The sequence below is a fragment of the Symphodus melops genome (genome assembly GCF_947650265.1).
Source record: "Symphodus melops genome assembly, chromosome: 2".
Lineage (NCBI taxonomy): Eukaryota > Metazoa > Chordata > Actinopteri > Labriformes > Labridae > Symphodus > Symphodus melops.
In genome coordinates this window covers 3,350,578-3,361,728 of record NC_136692.1, presented here as the reverse complement: position 1 = coordinate 3,361,728, position 11,151 = coordinate 3,350,578, and the positions used below count along the sequence as shown (strand labels likewise).

The following is an 11,151-nucleotide window of genomic DNA, read 5'->3' as shown; positions in this document are numbered from 1 at the left end:
TTTGAAGTTTAAAATTTTGCATTTTATGTCGGAATTTAGAGTGACTAAAACATGAACCATCTGTTTTGTTGTCTATTTTGTCACATGTGTGAGAAATGGAGGAAACGCAGAGGAGAATGTGTCTGAAGTGAAGCGGTCCAAAAGGCAGACGAGAAGACGCCATGCAGCGATTCATGGACACTGGAGCTTTGCAGACGACAACTCATCAAGGCGAGTGCGTCCAGCTCAATCAAGCCCAGCACAGTTTAGCAGATGGCTGCTCCGTCATGAACCCGGGTCTGCTGAAGATTTCTGCCTGTTAAAAGGAAGTTTTATTCTTGTCTCGCTATGACGGATTAATCTGGGCTCTTGTGATATAGCATATTATAAGTACGGTCCTTTACCTGCTTTTTGTAAACATAACAATGAGCATGGTCTGTTTACCTGCTCTTTTGTTAATGTTAACAGACAAAGTGTCTCGAGATAACGCCTGTTATGAATTGATGCTTTACAAATAAAGATTGATTATTTGATTGATATTCTCGAGTGAGATGGCCTTCTTTGTCCACCAGGAGGCTGAAACGACTCCCCTCCTCCACCTGCAACCTAATCACACAGAGAAGTGTTGATTCTTACTGTTTAGACGTTCAAATGATCACTTGTTGCTTTCTGTTCCATTTGTCTGCACAGAACCAGAAAAAGGGCCCGAGTCCACTCTGCACCTTCCACATGGGAGATGCTGCAAAAAGACTTGAAAATAACTGAATCGATTTCTTTCAGTGGCTTTAAATCCAGGCTGAGAAGACGTGAGACGACCTCCTCCACATCTCACTCTTTGTTATGACATTAATGGCTGTTATCTGTTTTTTTTTTATCATTTTAATTGATGTCTGTATGTTGAGTGTAACTTCAGCAGGACCCTCTTGAAAAAAAAAAGTATTTTTTAACCTCAATGGATAAATAAAATAAAAATTGCCTGTATGTAAATATTTACGATCTGCAAAAATATATTTTAAAAAAGTGTTTAAGATTTCAACCACGTCACCAAACACAGAACTTAAGTGTCAGATTTGCCATCCCTGCAATCTTGCGCTCGCGCCACCAGCCTAAACAGGAAGCAACAAAGTCTGGTTGGGCAGTGGAAACACAGGAATGGATTTCCCCTTGTTGTTATCTCTCAGTGTGACGAGCAACAGTGAGACGCTTCATTGCTGTTCAGACAATCAGAAAAGAAAAAATGGTTCGCTCGTGAGTCGCAAAACCAGCTTCTTTCAGCTCCATGTTCACATATGTTGCTGCATATTTCTCCCGTGCCACTGTTACTTGCTAAATATGTTTTTCTCATGGTCTGTGTAAAAATAGCCTATATATATTTATTTACATGTGAAGACATGACATGTATATGAAGGAGTACAGCCTGGACCTGCTCTTTCATGTAAAATGTCTGGATATAACATTTGTTCTGAATTGGTGCCAGGCTAATTTATGAGAAGCAATTATTTTTTACAAGGGGCCACATGAGAAAGTCACATTTTGTCAGAGGGCCGCACCAACGATAACTTAAACTCTGCTCAACGTTCTCTTAATGTAAAATACAAAATGATATATTTTGAATAGCTGGTGCTGGCAATCGGAAGAATAAAAACAGTCTGTAAATATTTGTAGAAATAGGCTTTGTTAAATTGTGGTGTACAGGTCAAATAAGAAAATGCTACTATAGATGTAATAAATAAAAAAAAAGTGAAATGTCATGACATTTATTTTTAACTTTGTTATCTTCACAAGCAAAGTAAAACTTTATAACAAGTCCAAACAATAACTTTGATTGTTTTTCATCTCATTCATTCACTTCCTCTGGCTCTATGTGAATGACAGCTGAGAGGTGCTCTTCACTTGATAGAGGATCTGTGTTTGTTGAACTTCATCACTGAGAATGTCTGTGCACAAAGAGGACAAGCATCTTCTGAAAATTATTATAGTCATAGTCCATCTGTCCAGCTGTGTAACGTTTTGTAAAAATCCCTTGTTGGGTTTGCAGCTTTGCTAGCAACGTAGTTCGCCTTCACTCGCACACGCACTGCGTCCTTCCATACGGAAGTAATACGAAAGGAGCGCCTTTCAAAATAAAAGCGTCAGCGTTGTATTGCATGCACGGCTTAAATATACAGGATTGATTTATGATTGGCATCGCGTGGGCCAGACAGGGTGTGGCCCGCGAGCCGTAGTTTGCCCATGTCTGCCGTAGACGTTAAACTAAATATTCTTCTCCTTCTCGCCATGTAGGCCTACTTCTAACTGGCGCATTACTGCCTCTGGTGGTCGGAGAGTATATTGCAGGCCAACGATCACGGCCCTTGCGGCCCACAGATGCAAACATATTATCCCCTCGCGGCCCTGCAGGTGGCGCTCGAAGGGCCGCGGCCCCATGGTTAAGAAACCCTATATCAGAGAACCACACATCCCACAATCCATTGCGAATGATATCGTTTCTTCTTAATAGTGACATTTGTTGTTGTGATAGTTTTTATACCGTCAATGCAAGTGACTTCATATATTGTAGCGTGTGTTGTGTGAATGATGATTTACTACATTCACAGCGGCATGACAAAGTTATTAGATCATATAACAAAGACTGTCTAAAGACCTGCATATATATTGAAAGTAAGTGTTTTGACTTTTTAGTACGCTACTTGTGTTTTACTGTTAGCTGTAGACTAACGCTAGCTAGAATGGAACTGCTAGCCAGCTAGCCTTATGTAGCGCTGTTTCCATAGAAACGTAAAACGAGTTATTGTCGTTGAAAGTTCCGCTTTTATATGTTAACAGTTTAAGTGTATTTTGTGATCTGCAAGTTCTTTTTCGGCTACTTTGATTGAAATTGTACTAATAATCAAGATTTCAACATTTCATGAGGCTGGATACTTTAAATGTACGACCAGACTCGAAAAAATTTGGGGCGGAAGTGGCTAAGCAGGTAGCGAGGGCGTCTCTCAACCAGAAGGTTGGGAGTTCGATTCCAGCTCCTGCGGAAACACTTCCTGGGCAGCCCTATGAATGCGATCACTCACTGTCAATGTAAAACAGCGACCTGGCGGTTCGCTAGGCCAAAAAAAAAACAAAAAAAAAAAAACTTGGCAGCTTCCTAGATCATTGCACTACGATCTAGTAAAGCAGGTGACCAGCTGAGGTCTGCTGTCGTAGATGACGTGACGTGATAGCGTTCATTAACGTTTTATCTATCGTAGTCATTAGTAGTGTAGTGCTTTATACATGCGACACAATGTAATAATAATTAATAATAAAAGTCAACCCTGCATGAAATTGTAAATCTTAAGGCCATAAGTTCAGAGTCAGCCTAAGGAGGGTAACATTTGTTGACCTGAGTCCAAATAAGGACATGGATGGTTTTCTGTTGCTGTGACCAATGCTGTATAAGTGTCTTTCTTTGTTCACGAGGGTTCACATTTGGCTGGTGTCTCTCCCAGGTGTCATGGCTAACCTGGAATGATGCTGTTTCTTGACTTTGTAAATAAATGTCTTACATTACATGTTTATTGGCTGGCTGTGGAAAAGCTGCCTAACTCAAAACACAAAAGCCTCCTAAATCTCCAGAGTCTACAGGGCTGCCATGACATTCAACAGCTGAAAAGGGGTGGGAACTGTAAGAAGGACAGTCCGTGGTCTCATAACCAACTCCTGGCTGCACTGAATCAAGTGAGTGTATATTTTTTAAATGTCCTAATTTTGGTAAATTCAGGAAATGATAAAGCCAATAAGTTAGAGGTGTTTTGTTTTTTCAAAATAACTTCACAATAAACTTTATTTGACTACTTTTGCCTCAAACATATTTTGTTGAGCAGACTGACAACTTAGCAGGTCACTGCAGGTGCATCTATAAGGCTGTAGTAAATATTTTCTGAATAGACAATCACATTTATTTCAATGAGAGTGCAGTTCTGTGCACTGATCACAGGTATCAGTGGCAATTAGAAATCCATTTTACAAACTCTATATAATCCTTATATATTTCATTTTGTACAAAGAACACGCTCAATTTCAAATGCATGATTGACAGGTGATGGTGAATAAACTGCTTATGGAGCTCAGGAAGTCGCCATACGTAGGTGTTGGCCTTGACGAGTCCACGGACAGAAGCGCAGAGAAGCATGTTGTTTTTGTCGTCAGATTCCTGAAGGGGGACGTAGTGTCCACTACCTACTTAAAAATTGCTCAGACCATCTACGACACACTCAAGGAGACATTTGACCAATACTGCATCCCGATCGACAAGGTATCTTACTGAATATTGTACACGTTACACAACTGTGATGTAATTTTCATTTTTTTTCACTTCAATCTGTATCTCCATTCTCCAATAATATATTGTTAGTAATATTATGCTCTCAATATGATTTACAGATTTTTGCACTTGGTGTAGATGGGGCTAATGTTATGTCATCAGAGAGAAATGGTGTGGTAGGACTCCACAAGAAGCAGAACCCATTCAGCCTGGGGATGCACTGCGTGAACCACAGGCTACATCTTGGCTGCCCATGGCATTGGGATGGTAGATGCCCTGCAGAAGCTGGTAGCCACCATCTACCAGCATATCAACAACTCCCCAAACCGACTGGCAAAGTTCCAGACGATGGCAGCCCTGCTGTCCCTGGTGGATGACAAGGATGGAGATGGAGACGGAGACAACGATGCCAATCAGAGAGGTCCTGCCTACAGATTTCTGAGGTTCAAGAAGGTATCATGAAACACCACCGCTTCCAGTCTTAAAACAGTTTTATCACTTACATTAGTAACTTGAATTGGTCTAGCAGCAGTTGCATTGCTTTTGATTATGTCCCATATTGCAGCACCATACTAAAACCCAAATATCTATTTCAGGTGTTTGAAATCCGTTGGCTGTCCTTGGGCGAGGCAGTGAAAGCTGTCATTCACAACTACCAGCCCCTTATGATTCTGTTGGAGGAAGAGGCTGCTGAGAATGACCCAACAGCCCAAGGACTACTCCGCCAACTGAAACAGTATAGGGTTGTTGCAATGCTGCACGTCGTGATGGATGTTTTGAGTGTGACCAATCACTTAAGCAGGATATTCCAATACAGGGACTTATCCTTTTATGTCCATAAAATCGAAGGTAAAATTATATTTTCAGAAAATTTCAGTTCTAACTTCCAATTTATTATAATACCGTAATAAGTAAATGCTTCTGTTTTAGTCAATGAAAATATATAATAATACAAATATTTAATGTGCTCTCAAATATAAATTACTTCATATATAAAAAGTATGTGCACTTTTGTTTTGAAGATCTCCAATGTCCTGGATGAGTTGGATGCTCTACATGTTGTGGATGGATTATTCACATCAGAGTTTGCACAGTACTGTAACAGCTCCAGTGGCTACCAACTCTACAATGTACAGCTCAACATCCAGGCAGGCAGAGGGGAACAGAGGGACCAGGTTGGCCAGTTCAGTTTGGACAAAGATGCATTCATTGGAGCAGTTCACCAACAGATCAAGGGAAGATTTCCGCACGTGGAGCTCTTGGATGCGATGCAGGTAATTAACTAGAAAAGTGCTCGTAGACCGCAAACCTCCACCAGAAGGCATTGTTTGCCACAACTGGAAATGTTGTGCCCTCCCACTATTTGCAATTTGATTTGAATAACCCTGAAGATTTTCTTAATTTTGGAATAAATTCAATTATTTCGCCAATATTTATTTTTAGATATTTGAGCCTGGTGCCTACCCTGATGACCCTGCTTCCCTGGCTGCTTGGGGAAGACGGCATCTAGGCATCCTTCTGGAGCATTATGGCACACCTAAAGAAAATGATTGTGGTGTAACTACTGCTGCAGTAGTCAACTCCCAAGAGGCCCAGCAGGAGTTCCCGATGTTTAAGTGAATGGTGGTGCAGCACCGGGGAGAGGACAGAGATGGGGAGTTCCACCTTTTCAGATCAGAGGAGATATTCCCTGTCATCTTTGGTGGGGCCAGGAAGGCCAACAGGAATATTTACAAAGGTACTGAAAGGCTGGGTGTTATGAGGTCATGTGTATTATCAGACACATCAAACGTAATAATCAAAACCAGTCCTGGGTCCCAACCTTATCATGGTGAAATTTATTTGCCCCTCCATTTGCAGCAACTAATGTTTGAGTTGGAACACAAAAATATGTGGTTAACTATATGTGTATTATTATGATTTCTAGCCCAAACAACTTAATTAGTAAATAATTAATTACGTAACAAAGTTGTGTGATATTGCGATTTCTGAAATACTTATACTTTCAAGTACCTTTCTCTTTCTGCCATTTCAGAAATGTACAAACGACAAAACGATGCTCCTGGCCCTGCTGACAATGCCATCAAATAATGAAGCAGAACGGAGCTTCTCTGTGCAGAACCGTGTGAAGTCCAGAGCAAGGTGCCGCCTCTCAATTGAGCGTTTGGACCAATTGATGCGTATTGCATATGGGCGCATTCCACTAGAGCAATTTCCCTCTGAGGAGGCACTGGCCATTTATAGGGAACAACCACACAGGTGGTATTAAAAAAAGTTGAACAAAAAAAAAAATGACACTTGCCCACAGTACATGTATTACATGAGATGTATGCTTTGTTTGCTATTGAGCAATTTGTTTTTTGAATAAAATTCAAATTATTGAATCTACAAAAACATGGTGGGTGTGATATGTACTTAATATATACGGAGGAGTAGGTAACATTGGACATGCTGACAGCTGATTGACTTATCAAGGTCTATGGATCTGTTTTTACTGGATGATACATGTAATACATATTGTTTTTTAAAGAAAGTGCAGATAGAAGTAGTGGGCCAACTACAAAGGGGTTAGACAACATGAACCAAGTGAGTTGCAGTCAAATGATGAAGGGGTGTGTCAGGGCCGGGGCTGTACAGTAAATCAACATTATGAAGCTTGGGAAAACTAAAATGTGTAACAATGCATCTTATTGAACAGAATGCACCATTTAGAGACTTAATCGTTTTTCTTCAAAACCACCGATGTGCTAGGTAGCACATAACCTCCGCAGTGCCGCGCCACCGTGAGTGACAGAAAAAAATTGCACCCCCTGTTTGGTTTTTTTTGCACCCCGTTTTCCCATTTCTGCCTAAATCACTGCTGTACTGTTTTTAATTTTTTTTGTGCTGTTCAACATGAAAACAACTTCAATAAAAACTGAGTGAAAAACAAAAGGCTGTTACCGGACTGAAAAGTTCATATAAATGTTTTTGAAGAAATGAGTTGGATGTTTATTGTGAAACTTGGAAACGTGTTGTTATTAGTCAAGATAAGGGCCTCAGGTTTGTCACCTAGCAGAGTTGAGACTTCTCCGTAAACGTTCAACTAAATTTTCTTCTTCTTCTCGCCATGTAGGCCTTCTTCTAACTGGCGCATTACTGCCTCTGGTGGTCGGAGAGTGTATTGCAGGCCAACGATCACGGCCCTTACGGCCCACAGATGCAAACATATTATCCCCTCGCGGCCCTGCAGGTGGCGCTCGAAGGGCCGCAGCCCCATGGTTAAGAAACTCTACATCAGAGAACCACATATCCCACAATCCATTGCGAATGATATCGTTTCTTCTTAATAGTGACTTTTGTTGTTGTGATAGTTTTTATACCGTCAATGCAAGTGACTTCATATATTGTAGCGTGTGTTGTGTGAATGATAATTTACTACATTCACAGCGGCATGACAAAGTTATATAGTACTTTTTCTGCTAGCTAGCTAGCTAACCTGCTAGCAAACTTCCGTGTTCGGCGCCGAGCAGCTAAAACCAGCGTCTTACACTCCGGCTGGAGGTCTTCATTGGATGGTTATGCAATTGTGGAGCATTAAATCCCTTATGGAAATAATTAACGGGATCATACAACAAATGCTGTCTAAAGACCTGCATATATATTGAAAGTAAGTGTTTTGACTTTTTAGTACGCTACTTGTGTTTTACTGTTAGCTGTAGACTAACGCTAGCTAGAATGGAACTGCTAGCCAGCTAGCCTTATGTAGCGCTGTTTCCATAGAAACGTAAAACGAGTTATTGTCGTTGAAAGTTCCGCTTGTATATGTTAACAGTTTAAATGTATTTTGTGATCTGCAAGTTCTTTTCTCGGCTACTTTGATAGAAATTCTACTAAAAAGCAAGATTTTGACATTTTATGAGGGTGGATACTTTAAATGTACGACCAGACTCGAAAAAATTTGGGGCGGAAGTGGCTAAGCAGGTAGCGAGGGCGTCTCTCAACCAGAAGGTTGGGAGTTCGAATCCAGCTCCTGCGGAAACACTTCCTGGGCGGCCCTATGAATGCTATCACTGACTGATGCAGCGACCTGTCGGTTCACTTGGCCTAAAAAACAGTTACAAAAGAGAAACACCTGGCTGCTCCTAGATCATTGCACTACGATCTAGTAGAGCATGTGACCCGCTGGGAGCTGCTGCTCCTAGATCATTGCACTACGATCTAGTAAACGTGACGTGATAGCATTCATTAACTTTTTATCAATCGTAGTCATTAGTAGTGTAGTGTTTTATACATGCGACACAATGTCATGTGAACAATTATGTGAATTGTAAATGTGCTGCTAAAATGTGAGCTTTTGTTAAAGTAATTAGTGGTCTCAAGAAAGAGAATTTAACTCTAGTTTAAACTTCAAGAATTTGTACATTTATCCCCCATCCTGAAAATGACCCACTTAGTCTTTTAGAGGGAAAAAAAGAAAAGAAAAAAGTTTTGTTTTTATTTTTGGGAAATAAATAATCATTGAAATATTCAAACATTGTTTACTGTTTAAATCTTATTATCTAATTGGTAAAATAATTCAATTAAAATTCCACCGACATTAATGATGAACATAAAATAACCGTTCTGGTTTACATTGTGCCACACTTCTTTAAAAAATAAAAAAGCTGTAATAGTTCTTAGTTTGAGTTCATTTTCAGTTTTCAACATTGAATTATCAGTTGTTTTATTTTTTGAAGTTTAAAATTTTGCATTTTATGTCGGAATTTAGAGTGACTAAAACATGAACCTTCTGTTTTGTTGTCTATTTTTTCACATGTGTGAGAAATGGAGGAAAGGCAGAGGAGATGGACTGTGTCTGAAGTGAAGCAGTCCAAAAGGCAGATGAGAAGACGCCATGCAGCGATTCATGGACACTGGAGCTTTGCAGATGACAACTCATAGGGATTATGATTCCAGCTTGATCAAGGCTAGTGCGTCCAGCTCAATCAAGCCCAGCACAGTTTAGCAGATGGCTGCTCCGTCATGAACCCGGGTCTGCTGAAGATTTCTACCTGTTAAAAGGAAGTTTTATTCTTGTTACGCTATGACGGATTAATCTGGGCTCTTGTAATATAGCATATTATAAGTACGGTCATTTACCTGCTTTTTGTAAACATAACAATGAGCATGGTCTGTTTACCTGCTCTTTTGTTAATGTCAACAGACAAAGTGTCTCGAGATAACGCCTGTTATGAATTGATGCTATACAAATAAAGATTGATTATTTGATTGATATTCTCGAGTGAGATGGCCTTCTTTGTCCACCAGGAGGCTGGAACGACTGCCCTCCTCCACCTGCAACCTAATCACACAGAGAAGTGTTGATTCTTACTGTTTAGACGTTCAAATGATCACTTGTTGCTTTCTGTTCCATTTGTCTGCACAGAACCAGAAAAAGGGCCTGAGTCCACTCTGCACCTTCCACATGGGAGATGCTGCAAAAAGACTTGAAAATAACTGAATCGATTTCTTTCAGTGGCTTTAAATCCAGGCTGAGAAGACGTGAGACGACCTCCTCCACATCTCACTCTTTGTTATGACATTAATGGCTGTTATCTGTTTTTTTTTTATCATTTTAATTGATGTCTGTATGTTGAGTGTAACTTCAGCAGGACCCTCTTGAAAAAAAAAAGTATTTTTTAACCTCAATGGATAAATAAAATAAAAATTGCCTGTATGTAAATATTTACGATCTGCAAAAATATATTTTAAAAAAGTGTTTAAGATTTCAACCACGTCACCAAACACAGAACTTAAGTGTCAGATTTGCCATCCCTGCAATCTTGCGCTCGCGCCACCAGCCTAAACAGGAAGCAACAAAGTCTGGTTGGGCAGTGGAAACACAGGAATGGATTTCCCCTTGTTGTTATCTCTCAGTGTGACGAGCAACAGTGAGACGCTTCATTGCTGTTCAGACAATCAGAAAAGAAAAAATGGTTCGCTCGTGAGTCGCAAAACCAGCTTCTTTCAGCTCCATGTTCACATATGTTGCTGCATATTTCTCCCGTGCCACTGTTACTTGCTAAATATGTTTTTCTCATGGTCTGTGTAAAAATAGCTTATATATATTTATTTACATGTGAAGACATGACATATATATGAAGGAGTACAGCCTGGACCTGCTCTTTCATGTAAAGTGTCTGGATATAACATTTGTTCTGAGTTGGTGCCAGGCTCATTTATGAGAAGCAATTATTTTTTACAAGGGGCCACATGAGAAAGTCACATTTTGTCAGAGGGCCGCACCAACGATAACTTAAACTCTGCTCAACGTTCTCTTAATGTAAAATACAAAATGATATATTTTGAATAGCTGGTGCTGGCAATCGGAAGAATAAAAACAGTCTGTAAATATTTGTAGAAATAGGCTTTGTTAAATTGTGGTGTACAGGTCAAATAATAAAATGCTACTATAGATGTAATAAACAAAAAAAAAAGTGAAATGTCATGACATTTATTTTTAACTTTGTTATCTTCACAAGCAAAGTAAAACTTTATAACAAGTCCAAACAATAACTTTGATTGTTTTTCATCTCATTCATTCACTTCCTCTGGCTCTATGTGAATGACAGCTGAGAGGTGCTCTTCACTTGATAGAGGATCTGTGTTTGGATTTTGTTGAACTTCATCACTGAGAATGTTTGTGCACAAAGAGGACAAGCATCTTCTGAAAATTATTATAGTCATAGTCCATCTGTCCAGCTGTGTAACGTTTTGTAAAAACCCCTTGTTGGGTCTGCAGCTTTTCTTGCTACGTAGTTCGCCTTCCCTCGCACGCGCACTGCGTCCGTCCATACGGAAGTAATACGAACGTAGCGCCTTTCAAAATAAAAGCGTCAGCGTTGTATTGC

The 11,151-nt window shown here is 40.0% G+C and overlaps 2 long non-coding RNA genes across 2 annotated transcripts; both read left to right on the top strand.

Annotated features, from left to right (window-relative positions):
- Nucleotides 1-4,567: 4,567 nt before the first annotated feature.
- On the top strand, nt 4,568-6,673 carry LOC306820579. The gene is made up of 4 exons (XR_013778687.1): nt 4,568-4,732; nt 4,876-5,128; nt 5,302-5,553; nt 5,723-6,673. It is a non-coding gene; the product is annotated as an uncharacterized lncRNA (long non-coding RNA).
- An 846-nt stretch (nt 6,674-7,519) lies between these two features.
- LOC306819609 lies at nt 7,520-9,535 on the top strand. Its single transcript, XR_013778581.1, has 2 exons — nt 7,520-7,928; nt 9,084-9,535. It is a non-coding gene; the product is annotated as an uncharacterized lncRNA (long non-coding RNA).
- Nucleotides 9,536-11,151: the final 1,616 nt, after the last annotated feature.